General features: G+C 34.8%; 1 pseudogene across 1 annotated transcript; it reads left to right on the top strand.

The window, feature by feature from the left end:
• Positions 1–9,211: 9,211 nt before the first annotated feature.
• Positions 9,212–20,082, top strand: LOC147372724 (uncharacterized; annotated as a pseudogene). Its single transcript, XR_015164751.1, has 8 exons — positions 9,212–9,346; positions 9,720–9,836; positions 11,895–11,993; positions 12,897–13,016; positions 14,117–14,188; positions 14,325–14,476; positions 17,056–17,159; positions 19,932–20,082. The product of XR_015164751.1 is annotated as an uncharacterized LOC147372724 (transcript).
• The last annotated feature ends 1,036 nt before the right edge of the window (positions 20,083–21,118 follow it).

Genomic DNA, 21,118 nt, shown 5'->3' on the forward strand with positions numbered 1-21,118 from the left:
TGTCTTGCTCTCTTCAACTGCTCTGTGTGTGTTCGTTGCTCCATCCTGTCTGACTCTTTGCAACCCAATGAACTGTAGCTTGCCAGGCTCCTCTGTCCATGGGATTTCCCAGGCAATAATATTGGAGTGGGTTGCCATTTCCTACTTAACTGCAATGCTGCTGCTGCTGCTAAGTCACTTCAGTCGTGTCTGACTCTGTGCGACCCCATAGATGGCAGCCCACCAGGCTCCCCTGTCCCTGGGATTCTCCAGGCAAGAACACTGGAGTGGGTTGCCATTTCCTTCTCCAATGTGTGAAAGTGAAAAGTGAAAGTGAAGTTGCTCAGTCGTATCCTACTCTTAGCGACCTCATGGACTGCGGCCCACCAGCCTCCTCCGTCAATGGGATTTTCCAGGCAAGAGTGCTGGAGTGGGGTGCCATTGCCTTCTCCGATAGACTTCATCTAAAACAACCACCTGGTAAGCTCAACACTCAACACCATGTAATTAGAACCTGAAAACATTTGCTTAGGCCTTAGCTTCTCAAATTAGCAAGTCCACTGAATATTTCCACTTCTTCCTGATCACTAGTTTCTCCACTTAATCAAAAACTCAATTCTCTCACCCACTTCTTGATAATTTTTCTTTATAATATTATACCTCTCTACAGAAATTTCTTTCTGCATGATATAATGTGCCCATTATTTCTAAATGTCACTAATTCTTTAATCTTCCACATTTAACATAGTTCTCATAACCTTTACTATGATTATGCTTCACCTTACAAATTGGTTTCTCCAAATTTAAAAATTAATTTACCTAGATTACTGAATATTTTACAGCACTGTGCTAAGCACTTTGCAGATATTACCTCATTTAATCCTGAAAGAATTTGAAATTTATTAAAAATAAATATCAAGTTTTTTTTACAAGGTGATAATACAACCTAACAGGTATTGTTAACTTTTTGTTGGCTTTTCTTTTGTCTTAATTTCAAGAACATACTCATGTAGATAAACACAAACACATCCATAGCTGATGAACACTGAACAGTCTGTTATTTCATATAAGCCTCAGTCTTTAGTTAGCACCAAAAGAAACAAACTCAAAGAACTCTAAATTTCAAAATACGGAAAAGAGGATGATATTAAAAAAATGTTAGCATTGGAAACCTAGTATTTGCCATTTACAAAGTATACTTCTTAAAAATAATCTTGGTGATATCAGATTTTTCAAAATATTATGTATGCTCTATTTCTCCTATTATAAAAATTAAAAATCAATATGTATTTTCTTTCTTTATACACAGAGCACATTGGAAGTTTATTTTGCTTTCTGTTGTGGTATTTTAATAATATGAGCTAACAGGTCACAGTTATTAGTATTCAGAAATACTTTTACCATGTAAGCACAGTTCAAGCCAAAATTTAACAAGACAATAATGCTCAAAAATATTTAAATATTAGTCAGAGCCCCTGTTTGAGTTTCATGAGCCTTACAGAAATTCCCATTGGCAATCTATTTTACATATGGTAATGTAAGTTTCCATGTTACTCTTTCCATACATCTCACCCTCTCCTCCCCTCTCCCCATGTCCATAAGTCTATTCTCTATGTTTATTTCTCCATTGCTGCCCTGTAAATAATTCTTCAGGGAGATGGGAGGGAGGTTCAAAAGGGAGGGGATATATGTATACCTATGGCTGATTCATGTTGAGGTTTGACAGAAAACAACAAAATTCTGTAAAGTAATTATCGTTCAATAAAAAAATAAGTAAATAAATTAAAAAGCTAAAAAATACTTAAACATTAGTAAAAGAGAAACATTTTGGGGGATTTCATCACTTCTTCCATTAATGTGCTTTTCAAATTTTTTATTTTTGCTTTTTTCATTTTTCTCAAAAAATTTTATTCTGTATTGGAGTAAGCTAACAGTATTGTGATCGTTTCAGGTGATGGCAAAGGGACTCAGCCATAAACATACATGTATCCATTCTCCCCCAAACTCCGCTCCCATCCAGGATGCCACATAAGTTCCCTGTGCTATATGGTAGGTCCCTGTTAGTTATCCACTTTAAATAGAGCAGTGTGTACATGCCCATCTGAAACTCCCTATCTATCCTTTCCCCACATCTTTTCTCCTCCTCCTGAAAACATAGTTCTCTAAGTCTGAGAATCTGTTTCTGCTTTGTAAATAAGTTCATTGGTATCATTTCTTTTTAGCTTCAGCATATAAGGAGTGTTATATGATAATTCTCCTTCTCTGTCTGACTTACTTTACTCAGTATATCGACTGATTTTTAAGTTCATCCATGTTGCTGCAGGGACAAGAAGGCCTGACATGCTGCAGTCCATGAGGTCAGACACGACTGACTGATAGAACAATAGCACCATGTTGCTGCAAATGGCATTATTTCAATTTAGGATACAACACGACATTCAGTCATAATGTTTTGTTTGTTCTGTAACACTTCCAGTCTTTTCTTGCGGCCAGATTTCATGTCAAATGCCCCTTAAGTTTGCTCTTCTGATGTTTTTCTCTTGTTGAGACTGGAAATGTGGGATTTTCAGAAAAACTACCACAAAGGTGAACTAACCTAAATCATCAGGTCTTATCAGGTATAACATTTATCCACAAGGTATGGATAAGGTGATAAGATAAGGTGATCTTAACCTTATCACTTGGTTAATTTGTGTTTGTCAGGTTTTCCCACTGTGAAGTTATCATTTTCTTTTTTCCAAGCTCTGTTCTATGGAAGAAAGCAAGTCACCAAAGCCAGTCTACCCTCAGTCAGAGTTAAACTACACCTCCTGGGCAGAAGAATGTCTGAAAAATTTCTGTAAAGATTTGTCTTTTCTCTCCCATTTATTTAATTATTCAATCACTTATTTTTAATAGCATGGGCTCACTGATATGAATTTTATTCTTGGGTTTATAATGCAATACTACTTTATTACTTTTGTTGCATAAATTGTTCCACTTTTGCCTCTTGGGAGATCTTTTAGGTAGCTCCTCTGTGCCTTTGACCTACCCTAATCTTTTTATTTTTGAGCACTTTCTACTTTCTGTCACTGTAAGATACTCTCAGCTTATATATTTTCTCTGTGCTAACTTTAGAATCAGTCATTTCTCCAAAGAGCTCTAGTTCCTTTTACTGATGAATAACATTTAAAAACCAAGATCTGGGTACTGGGTATGTTTGCTGCTTTGGGGGTTTCACTGCTTCTAACTTTTTAAGTGGACAGAGCTAGGCATTGTATTAACCCATGTATACACACGTATGTGCATCTGTTTGTATATGTCTTCATCTGTATGTACATTGGGTGAAACATGAGTTCAAACAGATGTTGCTGACTCTAATCTAGTGGCACAGTATTTAGTCTAACCTACCTTTTCTGCTTGGTCTGTAACTTGCTTTTCAGAAAGTGTGAAATCTGTCTCCTACCAACTTCCATCTGTACACATAAATCCATTTCAGAAGTGTTAACCCATCTATCATGAGAAACAAATTGACCAACTAGATCACTATCCTTTTGCTTCTAACTTTATCATTTCTGACCAAAATGCCATTTTCCAAACCCACTTAAGTCAGCTCCTATTTTTCCCAACACCTTCAGTGAGATTGTTTCATGTATTTGTATTATAGTTAGATTCATTTGTTGTGATTTGCATCTCATTCTGGGATCCCTTGATATCTTGATGAATTTTTGTTTATTTTAGTCTACATCAAAATTCACTCTGTGATATACAGTTCTATGGACTTTGACAAATGCATAGAGTCATGTATCTGCTTCCCCGGGAAGCAGTTGCTTTACAATGTTGTGTTAGTTTCTACTATACAGCAAAATGAATCAGCTATTCAGTTCAGTTCAGTTGTTCAGCTGTGTCCAACTCTTTGTGACCCCATGAACCGCAGCACAGCAGGCCTCCCTATCAACAACTCCTAGAGTTTACCTAAACTTATGTCCATCGAGTCAGTGATGCCATCCAGCCATCTCATCCTCTGTCATTCCCTTCTCCTCCTGCTCCTAATCCCTCCCAGCATCAGGGTCTTTTCCAATGAGTCAACTCTTTGCATGAGGTGGCCAAAGTATTGGAGTTTAGCTTCAGCATCAGTCCTTCCAATGAACGCCCAGGACTGATCTGCTTTAGGATGGACTGGTTGGATCTCCTTGCAGTCCAAGGGACTCTCAAGAGTCTTCTTCAGCACCACAGTTCAAAGCATCAATTCTTCAGCATTCAGCTTTCTTCACAGTCCAAATGTCACATCCATACAGGACCACTGGAAAAACCATAGCCTTGACTAGATGGACTTTTGTTGGCAAAGTAGTATTTCTGCTTTTGAATATGCTATCTAGGTTGGTAATAACTTTCCTTCCAAGGAGTAAGGGTCTTTTAATTTCATGGCTGCAATCACCATCTGCAGTGATTTTGGAGCCCCCCAAAGTAAAATCTGACACTGTTTCCACGGTTTCCCCATCTATTTCCCATGAAGTGATGGGACCAGATGCCATGATCTTAGTTTTCTGAATTTGTACACAAATCCCCTCTTGTTTGAATTTCTTTCCCATTCAGGTCACCACAGAGCACTGAGCAGAGTTCTCTGTGCTATACAGTTGGTTCTCATTAGTTATCTATTTTATACATAGTATCAATAGTTTAAATATGTCAATCCCAATCTCCAATTCCTCTCACTCCCCTTCCCCCCTTGATAATTATACACTTATTCTCTACATCTGTCTCTCTACTTTTGCTTTGCAAATAAGGTCGCCTATACCTGAATCATTCTTTTCAATAACTACTTTCCCACTTTGAAAATTACCCTGCTGTACATGGGCTATAGTAATCATTCAATTTCAATTAAATTATCTTCTTATCAGCAGGGTTGAGAGTCTGGAAATTGTGATTTTTTTTTTCTCCTTAACCACCACTATAAAATTTTGCTTTCCTTCTCCAAGGGTATGTTTTTTTATTAATTGACCCATAATCTGACCCATAATCTGACCTATAATTTGACCTATAATCTTTTTTATCTTATGCTGCTGCTGCTGCTAAGTTGCTTCAGTCATGTCCGACTCTGTGAGACCGCTTAGATGGCAGCCTGCGAGGCTCTGCCATCTCTGGAATTCTCCAGGCAAGAACACTGGGGAAGGTTGCCATTTCGTTCTCCAATGCATGAAAGTGAAAAGCGAAAGTGAAATCAGTCAGTCATGTCTGACTCTTTGCAACCCCATGGACTGCAGCCCACCAGGCTACTCCGTCCATGGGATTTTCCAGGCAAGAGTACTGAAGTGGGGTGCCATTTGCCTTCTCCGTTTATCTTATGGGCCTCTGCCAATATCTGCATGACAATTGATTAGTTTATAAAGCAGAATCCATTTTTCATGGTACAATCAAGTGGTAGGTGACAATCTAAGACACACTGGTTGATCATCTGAGGGTGTTAATAGATAACCATCTTAACTATATGAATATCTAAGACAGCAATTTTGAAGCTATTTCCCCATTGTCTTTTTTTGCAAAGTGGTGAAAATTGTAGGATTGTGTGGTACAGTTTTCAAATAAACTCTAAAACATCCTCAGCAATTTCTTTAAAAAGTTAGAATAATAGTAGCAACAAAAAATTAGAAAATAAAAAATTGTACTGTATGTGTGTGTGTGTGTTAGTCAGTCAGTCACATCCAACTCTTATGACCCCTTGGACTGTAGTCCACTAGGCTCCTCTGTCCTTGGGATTCTCCAGGCAAGAATATTGGAGTAGGTTGCCATTCCCTTCTCCATTGTTCTGTATATTCAGAAAGAAATGTACCATTACTCTCTTACATATTTATTGGTAATCCTTTTCATAATTTCAGATAAACTATCCTTGGTTATTGACGTCTTTAAAACAAAACATTATGTGTATATATAGGAGAATTTCACTGTTTTCTAGGTTATTTCCTGGACTAACAATGGAAAATTATACCTCATTTTTTCTTAATAATGACATTAAATTAAACCTAAAGAACAACTGTCCTTTGGATGCAATCAATATGTAAAGTACCTCTAATAATGTGTGTTGTGAAATATATGAATTTGCTTTTTCTTCTTTCCCATATGCCTTTTTTTTCTCGAAAGCAACTGTTCTTTTTAGGAATTAACCCCCCCCTTCAATTTCACAGGCAGATTCTTTACCATCTGAGCCACCAGGGAAGCTGAAGATTACTGAAGTTGTAGCCTCTCTCTTCTCCAAGGGATCTTATACAGTTATAAATATTTGTTATACAATATTTCATTACATGTTTATAATATATATCACTTGTACTGTTTTCCATATCTTGGCCATTAATGTTCATAAACAATGCTACAATGAACATAATAGTAAAGATATCTGTTCATATTCCTGTTTTCATTTCCTTTGGTTATATATCCAGAAGTGGAATTTCTGGATCATATGGCAGTTCTATTTTTAATATTTTGAGAAATCTCCATACTGTTTTCCATAGTGCCACATCCATTTTTATTCCCACCAACAGTGCAAAAGGTTTTCCTTTTCTCCTTTCTTCACTAATACCTCTTACTCTTGTCTTTTTGATGTTAGCCATTCCAACAGTGGTGAGATATTATCTTATTGTGGTTTTGATTTAAATTTCCCTGATTATTAGTGATACTGAGTACCTTTCCATGTTGGTCATCTGCATGTCTTTGGAAAAATGTCTGTTCGGTTTTTCTGACCATTTAAAAAAATTGGATTTTATTTTTGGTATTGAGTTGTATGAGTTCCTTATGTATTTTGGATATTGTGTATGTGTTTGTTCAATCACTCAGTTGTATCTGACTCTCTGTGACTCCTCGGACTGTAGCTCACCAGGTTTCTCTGTCCATGAGATTTTCTAGGCAAGAATACTGGAGTGGGTTGCCATGTCCTCATCCAGGGGATTCTTTCTGACCCAAGGATCAAACCAAAGTGTCTTGTGTCTCCTGCATCAGCAGGCAGATTCTTAATCACTGCACCACCTGGGAAATCTATTTTGGATATTAACTTTTATCAGATATATGATTTGCAAGTGTTTTCTACTATTTTGAGGTTTTTCTTTTCATTTTGTTGGTATTTTCATTTGCCCTGATATGCAGAAACTCTTTTAGTTAGATGTAGTCTTTTTAATTCAGTAAATTTACCTATACTAACATATGCCTGTGTCATAAAGAAGATTTCAATAAGGTGATTATATTGGATGTATAATATTCATTATATTAATAGGGAATTGACCAATCCTTAGTTTATGGACATATATTTTTTAATATTTATGGTTCTCAAATATAATACTGTCATGAGTGTTCTTTAAGAAAATTTGTTCACAACATGAATTTTTTAATGTCAAATCACTCTTTGATTTTATTTCCCTATATCTATTAGAATTTCTTTTAAAACATGATAAATAAATATGCAATATAATATGAGGCCTAATAATTATCCACAGTCCATTTGCCTGTGATCACCAGTGTCAATAATTTTCTATATTCATTTGAATTAAACATATTTGCATATATTGTTTCTTCTTGTTTTTTATTCTTCTTTTTATATTGTTCCCCCTCATTTTCCTTCCTTTTTCCCTTTTTTATATGCCATTATAAGTGCCCACTACTGTTCTATTTGGTTTTTGCTCCTAAACATAACAAAACTTATTAGAACCTTCCTTCTAACTATTCTTTAAAGTGTTCTGTCTTTGAAACACATGGATATATAACCACCCAAGTGGAGAGGTGGTTAATCATATCACAGGGCTATAGTACAATAAAATTTACTTCATGCTAATATAATAGAACTACCCAAGAATAGGATACTGTGTATGTCCATATAATATTTTCATATTGGCTTATAAGTGATATTCACACATTAATGATTAATACTTTTTATTTTTTCCAACTTATCTGAATCCTGACCCAAAGCAACATAATCATATTTTTAAATTTAGAGTTAGAAAGTAAACAAAATAAAATTGAATTACAATATAGGCAGAAAGTCAGTGTAGAATATTTTTTATGAAGTCTCTGCTTTCTCCATCCCTGGCTTTACTGAGATCTTTGAAGAGTAAGGTTATAATATTCTTTTTAGTCAACCAATCTTGTGTTTTCATACATTAAACGATAAAATGTGGTCTATTTTAGGATTACTTGTAAAACCATTTGATCTGAACTGGACACAGGAGGATGGGAAACATGACCACTGCCTGTATCTGAGGTATCTTGTGTGGTTTCAACCAGACTTGAACATACATTGGTTTCTATGAGGTTATAAACCCAATGAGAAAAATCTTATGTCTATTTTTGTTTGTGTACATTATCTATTTATTCCCACTGCAAATATTGAACTTTTTTTCAGTTGAGCAGTGAAGAGTAAAAGGTTGATTTCGGTGGTTAACCCAACCATATTTATATGAATAGAATTTGTTTTTCCTTTGAAACAAAGTTGGGTGGGGGTAGTATCAAAAAACTTTAAGCCAATCTGTCACTATGTGGACGTGCAGATTTTATTTTGTGATTTCCATCTTCAAGTGCCATTTTATATAGGCAGTCGTTTAAATCTACCTTTAACGAACAGATGTTATTTCCAGTGTTACTCCTTTTTCTAATTAGTTTCCTTATATTTGTATCTTCCCTTACTTCATACTCAAGTTTCATGAAACATTTCACTCTAGAATACTCAGTTGTGTTATTTATGATAGTGGCTTTTCCTAATTAATTTCTGGAGCGATGGACTATTACCTAAACAAACCAGATGATACTTAAAGGCTTGTTGTATATAGTTTGGAGAAGGCAATGGCACCCCACTCTAGTTCTCTTGCCTGGAAAATCCCATGGACGGAGGAGCCTGGTAGGCTGCAGTCCATGGGGTCGCTAAGAGTCGGACGTGACTGAGCGACTTCACTTTAACTTTTCACTTTCATGCATTGGAGAAGGAAATGGCAACCTACTCCAGTGTTCTTGTCTGGAGAATCCCAGGGACGGGGGAGCCTGGTGGGCTGCCGTCTCCGGGGTCGCACAGAGTTGGACACGACTGAAGCGACTTAGCAGTAGCAGCAGCAGTATATAGTTTAGTTAAGTAGGGATGACTTTATTTCTGTATATCTATTAGAAAATATCCAGTTATAGATTCACATTTCCTCTGTGGTTTTTTTGCCAAATTTAGTTAGTTTCATACAACTGTAAGTAGCTGCCCCACCTGAGACTATGTCTGATCTTCTCGTCAACTCTAGGAAGAAAGTGGAAGAGATAACTCTTCATTCACCTGCCAGCATCTTTGTAAGCTCTTCTTCACACTTGGGATAAATAAATAATCCAAAAGGCTCTAGAATGTCAGATGCTTCAGACTGTGAACAACCTCCAGGTATTTTTTCTTTTTAAACCTTGTATTTAATGAAAATACAATTTTGGTGGTTTTTATTTGATATAATGCTAGTTATAATTATTCTAGGAGCATTATATTTTTAACATTTCCCAGATTACCTGAAAGATTGCTTTTAAACATATTTTAAAAAATAATTATCTTATTTCTTGACTCGGTCCAAAGTGTAAGCAACCAGCTTAAATACTTTTAGGAAAGCTGGGCTGTTGAGTGGAAATGTGGTTTGAGTATCTTTGATTTTATTTCTATAATATTTGTATTTCTAGGGATCTTTGGAAATAGTAATTGTTCTCAAATTCTAATCTCATTTGTTTTACAAAGTTGTAAAGTTATGATATATTTTCTGTGTTAAAAGAAAATACAGAGCAGACAGAGACCATCCCTATTGTGGACTTGGAACCATCTCTTGCCCTTCCTCCTCCTCCTCCTGAGGATGAATGGGGCCCAATTCCTGAGCACACCAACGTGAACGGTAAAGTAGACACACTAGAGTTTATTCATTTATGGTCTCTTTTTGTTATCTTTAGGTACACCTTCCATTTTATGTTTCTCTAATTGTTACTATCTAGAAATTTTAAAATTTAGAAAAAATATAGAGATGAGAATGTTTAGAACATGTATTTAGGAGTAAAACAAATGCGTATTTTCTGACAGCGGTTTGACGTTTTCATATATGAAGGAGCATAGTTAAACATGGAAGAAGCCATGGTCCACATTTAGAATTGTTTTCTTACATAAAACAGAGAACTTGATCAAGGTTTAAAACTCAGAAAATGTGTAAAAAAGACAAAGATAAAACCCTATTACATGATACCTCTTTTTGATCATAATTAACCAACATAATTTAATAGAGGAGGGTTTCTCAACCTCAGGTTTAAGGACATTTTGGGCTAGATGACTCTTGGTTAGTGATTGTAGAATGTTTAGCATCTTTTTGACATCTATGCACTAGATGTCAGTACTACCTGACCCTCAATAATCACATCAAGAGTGTCTCCAAATATTTAATATTGTCCTCTGGGGATTAAACTTTCCTCTGGTTGATAACCACCAGGTTATATTATACAGAAAGTTAAATAAATGATTTGGATATTAGTTATAAAAATAACTATTCTCTAATATGGCAGCTTTTCATTTTGTTTCAAAAGTACAATTCTTTATTTTTGAAGTACAAAAAAAAAAAATACTTTTTTTTTACACTAGAGTTTATACATTTGTTTTGGAGGGAAATAAACTTACCAACAAAAAACTATTAACAATGATCTCTGAAAGTTTAATTTCTAGAATGTGGGGATGAAGCATATACTTTTGTGAAATTGAATAAATTATAGATATTGTTTCATCTAAAACCAACTATTGTCCCTTTAAAACAGTCACTAAGATTTACTGTAATTCTTTATGAATGGGGCTTCCCAGGTGGTGCTAGTGGTAAAGAACCTGCTTGCCAATGCAGGAGATGTAAGAGATTCAGGGACCCTGGGTCAGGAAGACTCCTTGGAGGAGGGATGATAACCCACTCCAGTATCTTCCCTGGAGAATCTCATGGACAGAGGAGCCTGATGGGCTACAGTCCATAGGGTCTCAAAGAGTCCAACACGACTGAAGTGACTTAGCATGCACACATCAAGGGAATCTACTACAAGTCATCAAGTGAAAAAAAAAGAGTTCTATCTTAATAATAGCACAGATTTAATATTGATAAGCATTTCTGTATCTGATTGTATGAATGAAGGTAATGTAGTCTGAACTAAAAGTTTGTACCTAATATTTAAGGTTAATTTTAATAATACCTGTATGTAAATTTTTTACCTGCACTGTAAGTCCCCAAAGATATGCCTAGGTTTAATGATTCACTAGGAGAACTCACAGGACCCTATAGAGTTGTACTTGTAGCTGAGATTTATGACAATGGAAGGATAACAAACATAATCAGCAAAGGGAAAAGGTGCATGAAGTGAAGTGTGGGGGAGACCAGGCTCAACCTTCCTAGAGTCCTCTCCCAGTAGAGTCACACAGGTCACAGGAATTCCCCCAGCAATACATCATGACAATGTGTCAAATGTTGACAACCAGGGAAACTCATTAGAGAATCAATGTTCAGAGTATTTATTAGGGGGTTAATCCCATAGGTAGCATCTGGTTGGCATGTAACAAAATTCCAGACTTCCCAAAGGGAAGCAAAAGCTACATTGTTTGTACAAACAGAGAAGACAAGGTGAGCCATTACTATCAATTAGTGGTTGTGGAAACTCTACTGAAATGTAGGTTTCCAGATCCCAGCCATGGCCAACCTTGTAAGCGGGCCTTTCAGGATAGAAATCAGGTCTGCTACATTAATTATTTTCTGTAAATCCTCTAAAATACTTTTTCCTCTCTTATTCAGCCTAATAGTTTATAGTAATTCACACTTTGGGTATTATTTTTCATAAAATATATAGCACTTAAACAATAATATTAAAATAATGATATTAATCTTTCAAATAACAGGAGCTTACTTTATCTCTGATTTTTCACTCACTCTGTTTCTTAGCTTCTCGTTTTTCCTTCTCTCTCTATGGAATAATTCCTGTGATCCTGGGAATCTTCAGCCTGCTGCTTTTGATGCTGTGTGGATTCTTTGGTTACCAGTGTAAGTCCAATTAATTGGAGAAAAAGAAATAATAGACTCTTTGTCCGATTATCATGTTTCTTTAAATCATTTCCAGATAATAGTTTTTGGTAAATGTTTTATTGCCATACTGAATGAAGAACAGGAAAAAAATGATATAAAAATATTACATTTTTTATTTTATGAATGAATTTAACCTTGTGAGTTCTCAATAATCATTTTTTCCCAAGGAGATTATATGATTGAAATTACTGCAGAAGATATTAATAGTAGTGATTATACTACTATAATCACAGAATCATTATTTTGAAGATTATTTTGAAGATTACAACCTACTAAGATATCAAGCTCAGTGAATATGTAACGTCTTTACTCTGAAAATAAAAAGTAACTTCTTTTACAATTTCTTCATACTGCCCATTTCTCCAGCATCATAAATTAGATGAACAGAATATTTTAATTAGTATTAAAATTGTTCACAACTAGTTATTTAAGTATAGTGTTTTCACATTGATAACGTTAGTTTGAAATTCAGAACTTTAAGATTTGATTAGAAAGTGAAATTCTACACATTGCATCAAGTCATGATGCCAAAAGATTTATTTGAGACTTGGCTTTGTCAAGTCTCATTGTCATCTGTTTTAATTCAGCTGAAGCATTGTTCTGTTAATATAAGCATACGTTCAATCTTACAAGGAATTAGGATGATATTTTAGATTTAGGTATAGACTTTAAAAGTAACAGTGGATAAATGAAAACATATTTAGCTAAATATCTTATTATAGTTGTTAAAACATTTGTTGGGAACTTTATTAAGGATATGCTACAAAAATTAAGCTTCAAAAAAAAAATTAAGCTTCACAGTCTCTCTACCATTTCATAACTGAGCATGTGTTTTATATTTATCTGGAATTCTTGTTCTAGACTTTCAAAGTGTTCAGGAATCAGAGAGCAAGATGAAGAGCTTTAACCAATGGAATGAGTCTTTCCAAAACAAAGAGAAAAAATTTATTCAGGTTCAAAAACTTCTTGACCAAAATAAAGGTAATTTTAGAACTAGAACAAATTATCTTTACAGAATGCTAGATTGTTTTTCTTGTTGCAGCCATAAAATGATTGGTTATATAATAAAAAAGGAGTTTATACAGCAGCATAGTGGTGTTGATGGCTTCTTGTTTTTTTTTTTAATTCATTGATCTTCTGAAACTGCAGGAGTCTCATATTTACCAAATGTATCCTCTTGTATTAGTTAACTAACTTGTTCACTCAGTTAAGCATGCACATTTATTCAATGCACACCAGGTGCCAGCCACTTGGCTGGTGATCAATGATAAATACAATATGAACCCTGCCCTTGGGAAGCTTAGAGAAAACATATAAACCAAACATAAACAAAAGTTTCAAAGTGTGCAGGAGAAGTATGTGCAAAATGTTCAGGGAGCATGAAAATGGAAGAATACAAATATCTGGAAATCAATGGCATTGTCATAGTTTGTAAGTGCCTCCTAAGGAGGGAGTGTTTATAATAATTATCATAAGGCTTCTTTTATGCTAATTAAATTTTAATACAAAAATAGTGTAGATAAGTATTTTACAAAGGCCTTGCATTAAAATGTTAGTTTTTTCCTTTGAGATATTGAACCTATATTGAATAATTAAATGAACAACCTGAGAATCCCTTAGTGATTCATCATGCTAAAAACCTGGTTTCTTTTTTTTTTTATTGAAATGTAATTAACACATAACTTTGTGTAATTTTGAGCTGTACAATGTGTGGTTTTGAAACATTTGTATATCGCAATATGGTTACTATAATAGCATTAGCTTATGCCTTTATTATGACACAAGTTGTCATTTCATTTTTTGTGTTGACAATAACTGAGATCTATTCCTTTAGCAATTTTGAGCTTATAATACAGTACTGCTGACTATAATCACTAAATTGTGCATTTTAAAATGCTAATTTCTAAGCACCTGGTTATTTCAGGCAGAGATGAAGCTAATTAAGTAGGGAAGGGAACTGGACTAAAACTATTTGTACACTGTGCCTGTTGACCATTGTTATTATTATGACTCTTCAAATAGTACAAAATCGGATGAAATGTGTGGTCATCTCTAATGTTAAGTCTCGTTGTCTTATATAGAAATCCTAGAGAAGCTCCAAAACCAGAATAAGAATATGACTGAGGCTCTACAAGAACTAAAGGCAAAAGGAGGTAATTTGGAAGTGAGACAATTCTGAGTTGACAATAATTTTTAATAATGACCTCATTCTTTTAAGCAGGGGAGTGTGAGGACATAAGGCCTTGTTTGGGAAGTTCTGTGGGCTCTGAGTTATATTTTCTTTCCTAGGAGACGGGTGTGGATCTCCTCTGAGTCACTGGGTACAACACAGAGACCACTGCTACTACCAGACCATGAAAACAGTTTCTTGGTCAGAGTGTTCAGATCTTTGTGTCTTTTGGAATGCTACATTTTTAAACACAGAAAGGAGTAGATTGATGGTGAGATTCTATTTCATTCTTTACTTCTGGGATATAAATGTGTAGTAGCCACCAGTGGAAGGAAGAGCTCACGGGCAGCTCTGAAATCAGGGTAAGGGGAGCTCTCCTGTTTCATTTCCATTCATCTTTCCGTTGAGTGCTCCACCTTTCTTTCCTAACATACATGCACACATTCATTGCGGAAACATTGCATTTGCTGTTCCCTCTTCCCTTGTGGCTCAGAGGGTAAAGAATCTGCCTGCAGTGTAAGAGACCTAGGTTCTATCCCTGGGTTGGGAAGATCCCCTGGAGAAGGGAATTGCAACCTACTCCAGTATTCTTGCTTGGAGAATTCCATGGACAGAGGAGCCTTGTGGGCTATACATAGTCCTTGGGGTTGCAAAGAGTTCCACACGACTGAGCAACTAACACTTTCACTTCACTGCATGTAATAGTCTTCTCTCTGATACAACCATGGTGAACTACTTCATCTCCTTCAGCTGTTTATACACTTGTCAGCCTCTTAATGAGACCTGCCCTGACACCTACTTAAAATTGCAACCTGTGTATCAGAGCCCACCCCACCCCTCAGCCTCTCCTCTTCACTTGTAGGCATTCTTACCCTGCTTTAATTTTTATAGCACTTGTCACCTTCTTATATATCATATTATTTATATGTATGTTGTTGACTTCTGTCTGGCCCACAACCCTCCAAAGCAGGGATTTTTCACATTTTTGTTCCATGATATATCTCAAGCTCTAAAAACAGGCACAGAGTTGAACAAATGGTCAAATAATAAAGTGATTCATATATTGGTGTGGTGTCCTCTTAAATGGAAATTTTTCTGTTATATCATCACTTACTATTTGGCTCAGAAAAAAATAATATTAACCTGGTAAAAGTATTAAAACACAAGCTAAAAATTGTGAAGTAACTATATCAAAAAGAGACAGGAGGTGAGAAAATAGAGCATGAGACTAAAAATTCTGCCTTTGTAAAATAGGAAGTCATAGGACAAACAGGAGAAGATAATTGCCTCTGGAGAAAGGCATTTAGTGAGGGAGGGATGACTATACACACACACACACACACACACACACATATATATATATATATATATATTTAGCATCACTTGACTTCTAAAACCAAGTGCATGTATTTGTGTAATAAATTTTTAATGCCATTCTCCCAAATCTTCCCACCCTCTCCCTCTCCCACAGAGTCCATAAGACTGTTCTATACATCAGTGTCTCTTTTGCTGTCTCGTACACAGGGTTATCGTTACCGTCTTTCTAAATTCCATATATATGCGTTAGTATACTGTATTTATGTTTTTCCTTCTGGCTTACTTCACTCTGTATAATAGTCTCCAGTTTCATCCACCTTATTAGAACTGATTCAAATGTTTTCTTTTTAATGGCTGAGTAATACTCCATTGTGTATATGTACCACTGCTTTCTTATCCATTCATCTGCTGATGGACATCTAGGTTGTTTCCATGTCCTGGCTATTATAAACAGTGCTGCGATGAACATTGGGGTACACGTGTCTCTTTCCCTTCTGGTTTCCTCAGTGTGTATGCCCAGCAGTGGGATTGCTGGATCATAAGGCAGTTCTATTTCCAGTTTTTTAAGGAATCTCCACACTGTTCTCCATAGTGGCTGTACTAGTTTGCATTCCCACCAACAGTGTAAGAGGGTTCCCTTTTCTCCACACCCTCTCCAGCATTTATTATTTGTAGACTTTTGGATTGCAGCCATTCTGACTGGTGTGAAATGGTACCTCATAGTGGTTTTGATTTGCATTTCTCTGATAATGAGTGATGTTGAGCATCTTTTCATGTGTTTGTTAGCCATCTGTATGTCTTCTTTGGAGAAATGTCTATTTAGATCTTTGGCCCATTTTTTGATTGGGTCATTTATTTTTCTGGAGTTCAGCTGTAGGAGTTGCTTGTATATTTTTGAGATTAGTTGTTTGTCAGTTGCTTCATTTGCTATTATTTTCCCCCATTCTGAAGGCTGTCTTTTCACCTTGCTAATAGTTTCCTTTGATGTGCAGAAGCTTTTAAGGTTCAGGATGGGGAGCATGTGTATACCTGAAATTTAAAAATGTTAAAAATTATTTAAAAAAATAATAAATATGAAAAAAAAATTTTTTTTAATATCTGTAAGTTTAAAAAAGTATATGAATTAAAAAACAGTTAACACTGTGCCCTTTCTTTTTGCAACTTAAATATTTCTAAAATACACTGGGAAAATAATACCCTTTTCATTACTGGGACTAAGCTAAAAAACAAACAAAAAAAATGATTAGCTTTGTTTATTTTATTTTTGGGGTTGAAGAAGAACTCAAATATTTTTTCAATGTTTCACTTATCAGTGGGCATATATATACTGCATTATTTTTATGATTCTTTAGACACCAGTTTTTTAGATTCTTTTTTTATGATTCTTTAGACACAGGACAGGGAAGCCTGGAATGCTGCAGAGTCGGACACAACTGAGTGATTGAACTGAACTGAACTGAGACACAAGTTCTGTATTTTTATGTCTAATGGACTTCTGGTGTTAATAGCTTTGTGCATTCTGTTTCCATGCAGTGTATTCTGAAGTTACTTGCAGTAAACCAAACTTGGCTTGGCCTGTCTTATAAGGAAAAGGACAATGAATGGAAGTGGGAGGATGGTTCTCTTCCTTCTGGCCTGTAAGTTTCTACTAAATAATCCAATGCCTTACTCCTTTTCCAATGTCTAGCCTAAAGAGTTTTGAGGAAATAGAGATTATTAGGGACAAAATTTAGTCCTCTTTACTTCTCGCTTTTGTTATTTCATATTATATTGTCAGCAACTTTATAAATAATTAAGTCATTTAGATATTTTAAAATTAGTGTAAGTATATCCTTATTATTAGATGACCTGAATGATTACAATTTCAGGTAAGAAATATGATTATGGGAAAGAATATCATAAGTATGAATCTGAGTACCTCTCTGGTATTTTTATTGGGAACAAGCATAGAACTGTCATTTCTCATACAAATAATTTAGGTCTATTTTTTGGTTTTAAAGGCATATTTTTCAGTTGTTATTCAGAAACACTGCATTAGACAACTATGTCAGGAAAAAATATTTCAAGCTCTTTCATCACCATGTGCCAATCTTAGAGAATAAGATTGATAATCTTGATAGCCAATTATTTTTACTTTGTTCCATTAGGTTATATTATTCTGATGTTTAGTAAGGCTGTTTTTCTTCTAACTTTTAATGTCAATTCTTTTGACAGTTTTATCCTATTTATCTTTTTATTTCTTTTAAGATTTCTTGTATATAGTTTGTAACTTCTCTTGCAGGCACAGCTTTCCAGTTTTTTCCTTTAATAATTTGCTCTTTAAGTTTATTTGCTTCTATCACATAAACAGATGATTAACATTTAAATAAAATTAGATTTTTTTTAACTCATTTGAAATGTATCTTAACACATAAAGGTGTGAAGGAGAAAGCTGAGGCATGTACATGAGTATTCAAATGTAGATGTAATTATATCTGTCTCTCTATGTATATTTCAATTAGGCAATCACTTTTCAGAGCACTGCTTAAACGACTCATTTTTTATCACTGGTTTTAATATCATTCATCATATACTAGAATTTAATATTTAAATAATTTTAGTCATCATATATGTCCCTTAAATATTTCATAGTTTTTACGAGTATTTTGTGTGTAAACATATATGAATATTTTCCTGAAATTGCTGTACTAATGCATCAAATTTTTAATCTATTTTGACTTTTATGGTCGATCATTTTAATTATAGGAATTTTATGAGTTGAAAGGTTTCCTCTACTTCAAACCTTGTACAATGTTTGGAACATAGAACATTCAATAGATATGTTGAATTAATAAATGAAATAATGTATGAACTATTTTGGCAATTTAATTTTCCCAACACAGTTCAGAATTTCTTTCTAGTTCCTTTGGTATTTAAAAAAAATGTACTATGCCTTTAGCAATTCAGTAAATAAGCTTTGTCTTTTTTTTCAGATAGTATTAAACAACCAGTTTTGCTCTAGAGTGGATGAAAAGTCATTTTATTGACATTGAACTAAAATATTCCTTATATTCTAGATCTTTAGTAAAGGATTAAATTCAACCAGAATGTTTGGTAGCATCTGCCTACTAGCATTTCTACCAATGGTGATTTTATAAATTGAAGTAAGATGAATGTATCAGAACAGAGGCAACTGTCCCAGCATAGTACATATACACTTGATCTTTGAACAATGTAGAGCAGGGGTGGGGGTTAGGGGCACCAACTCCTCCATGTAGAAGAAAATCTGCTTGGAAGTTTTAATTGGCCCTTTAAAACTACATGTTAAACTAGCCATGGATCCTGTAATACTGTAGGATTTACTATTGAAAAAAATCTTCATATAGTTAGAACTGAGTAGTTGAAATCCACTTTGTTCAAGGATCCGTACACACATACATTCACATGGTCTCTCACACACACAAATATATGTATATGTGTGTATATATATACACACACAAAATTTAGAATATATATATATATAGGAGAAGGAAACTGCAACCCACTCCAGTATTCTTGCCTAGAGAATCCTGTGGACAGAGGAGCCTGGTGGGCTGCCATCTATGGGGTCACACAGAGTCGGACACGACTGAAGTGACAACGTGCATGCATGCATATATATATATATATATATATATATTCTAAATTTTGTTAGTAATTCTGGCTAGCTTTTATATCTAACATATTTACAAGTAAAGTATTCCCATTCCAGCTGCAACTGTACATGCGTGTGTTTTCTTTTTAAAATTAATTTATTTTAATTGGAGGCTAATTACTTTACAATATTGTAGTTGTGCTGATCTATACTTAAACTTAATTCTGTATCCCAGATCATATGTCCTGTCTTTCCTGCTATTGTCATAATTTTCCCAACTGGACCAGTCTCTTCTTCTTTATGCAGGTGTACCTCTTCCCACATATAAAATATTGGGTTGGCCAAAAGTTTGTTCTGATTTTTCCATAAACTGTTACAGAAAAAAAAATGAACAAACATTTTGGACAATAAAGTAAAAGTGAAAGTCTCTCAGTCCTGTCCGACTCTTTGAGACCCCATGGACTGTCCATGGAATTCTCCTGGCAACAATACTGGAGTGGGTAGGCTTTCCCTTCTTCAAGGGATCTTCCCGAGCCAGGAATCGAACCTGGGTCTCCTGCATTGCAGGCGGATTCTTTACCAACTGAGCTATCAGGGAAGCCAGTACTTAGAAATAATTAACACATTTTGTGAAACTTACTTATCATATGCCTATCTCTTTGTGTATATGGCATCGTGTGAGTTCTTTGAAAAGAGGGAGAGTGAGTGCCTTTACTCCCACGAATTCCCTACAGTGCCAGGTATAATAAATTTCACACATCATGTTCTAAAGTAATGTTACTTTATTTGAACACAGCAAGTGGCGTCTACCGAAGCCAAGTATGGATTTCCAGGGGAAGTGTGTGTATGCAGGCGTGCACACTGTCGGCATAGATAACTGCACCATGTCTTCCTCGTGCCTGTGTGAGAAGCCTGTCTGTGCTTAAAACTCAGAAGAAGAAGGTTAAAAGAAAACTGATGAGGTTTGCACATCTCAGTAACATTCCAGATTCACAATCTGACTGTCTTTATTCTACTGTCACTTTATGTTATTCATAACTTTTTTTGTTTTTGGCAGAAACTGATAAATGACTTCATGAAAGAAGAATCCAGAGTCTAGAGTTAAAGCAAAAATATCAGAGTGTCACACAAAGCATAGACACTCAGAACCTTTTGATTTTTTGAGAATTATACAAATGAATTAATAAACATATTTGTCATAAATACTTAGTCTCTAGGAGTCTTTTTATATTTAAAAATCTACTTATTTATTTTCAATTGTGACCTATGAAAATAATCCTGTAAAACAAATATAGTGGGGAATATAAGTGATAAACGGTTTACAACATAGCATACAAAAATGTAAAAAATACAAAGAAATATGAATAATAATAATAAAAGGCAGAAAACTTTTTAAATTAATTAAAACAAATTGCTAAAGTTATCTGTTTCTCAAAACTGCTTGCAAAAGTCTTCCTAGCAGATTTTCAATATATCAGTTTCATTTAACATCTTTAATTTCTTGTTTCTCATCTTAGTGGAAAAGTTAAACTTCCTGCCGAAGGCTATTTTTAAATAGAAGCTGGGTCGGTTCTCCCCTAAATCCCACAGTTTCAAGTTGTTACGTCATTAATTCCTCCGTTGCCTACATGCAACCACTTCCACTTAAAGAGCATTACTTTCAATCCATAAATACACCCATACATCTCTATCTATTTGTTATATTCATGTCTTCTAATCACTCCTTTTATAGGTTTCTTTTCACAGTAACTGTACTTGAGCAAAACTTCTACACTGATTATGTACTTTCTCACTTCTCAATCATCTTAGAATGTCATTATTCATCTTCTCTTTTCTCCTCTTTATTGGTACTGCTTTTGTTTGACACTAATTATCTGTTATTCACTCATTCACCCACTTTGAATCTTTTTATCTGTCTCTTTTAAGCAGTAAGTTTAATTCATAAATTCAATTTGTTTCAAAATGTTATTTCTGAGATAAAAT

The sequence above is a fragment of the Bos grunniens genome, chromosome 5 (genome assembly GCF_055505025.1).
Source record: "Bos grunniens cultivar Pamir isolate PY7600 chromosome 5, Bosgru_T2T1.0, whole genome shotgun sequence".
In the NCBI taxonomy this organism is placed as follows: domain Eukaryota; kingdom Metazoa; phylum Chordata; class Mammalia; order Artiodactyla; family Bovidae; genus Bos; species Bos grunniens.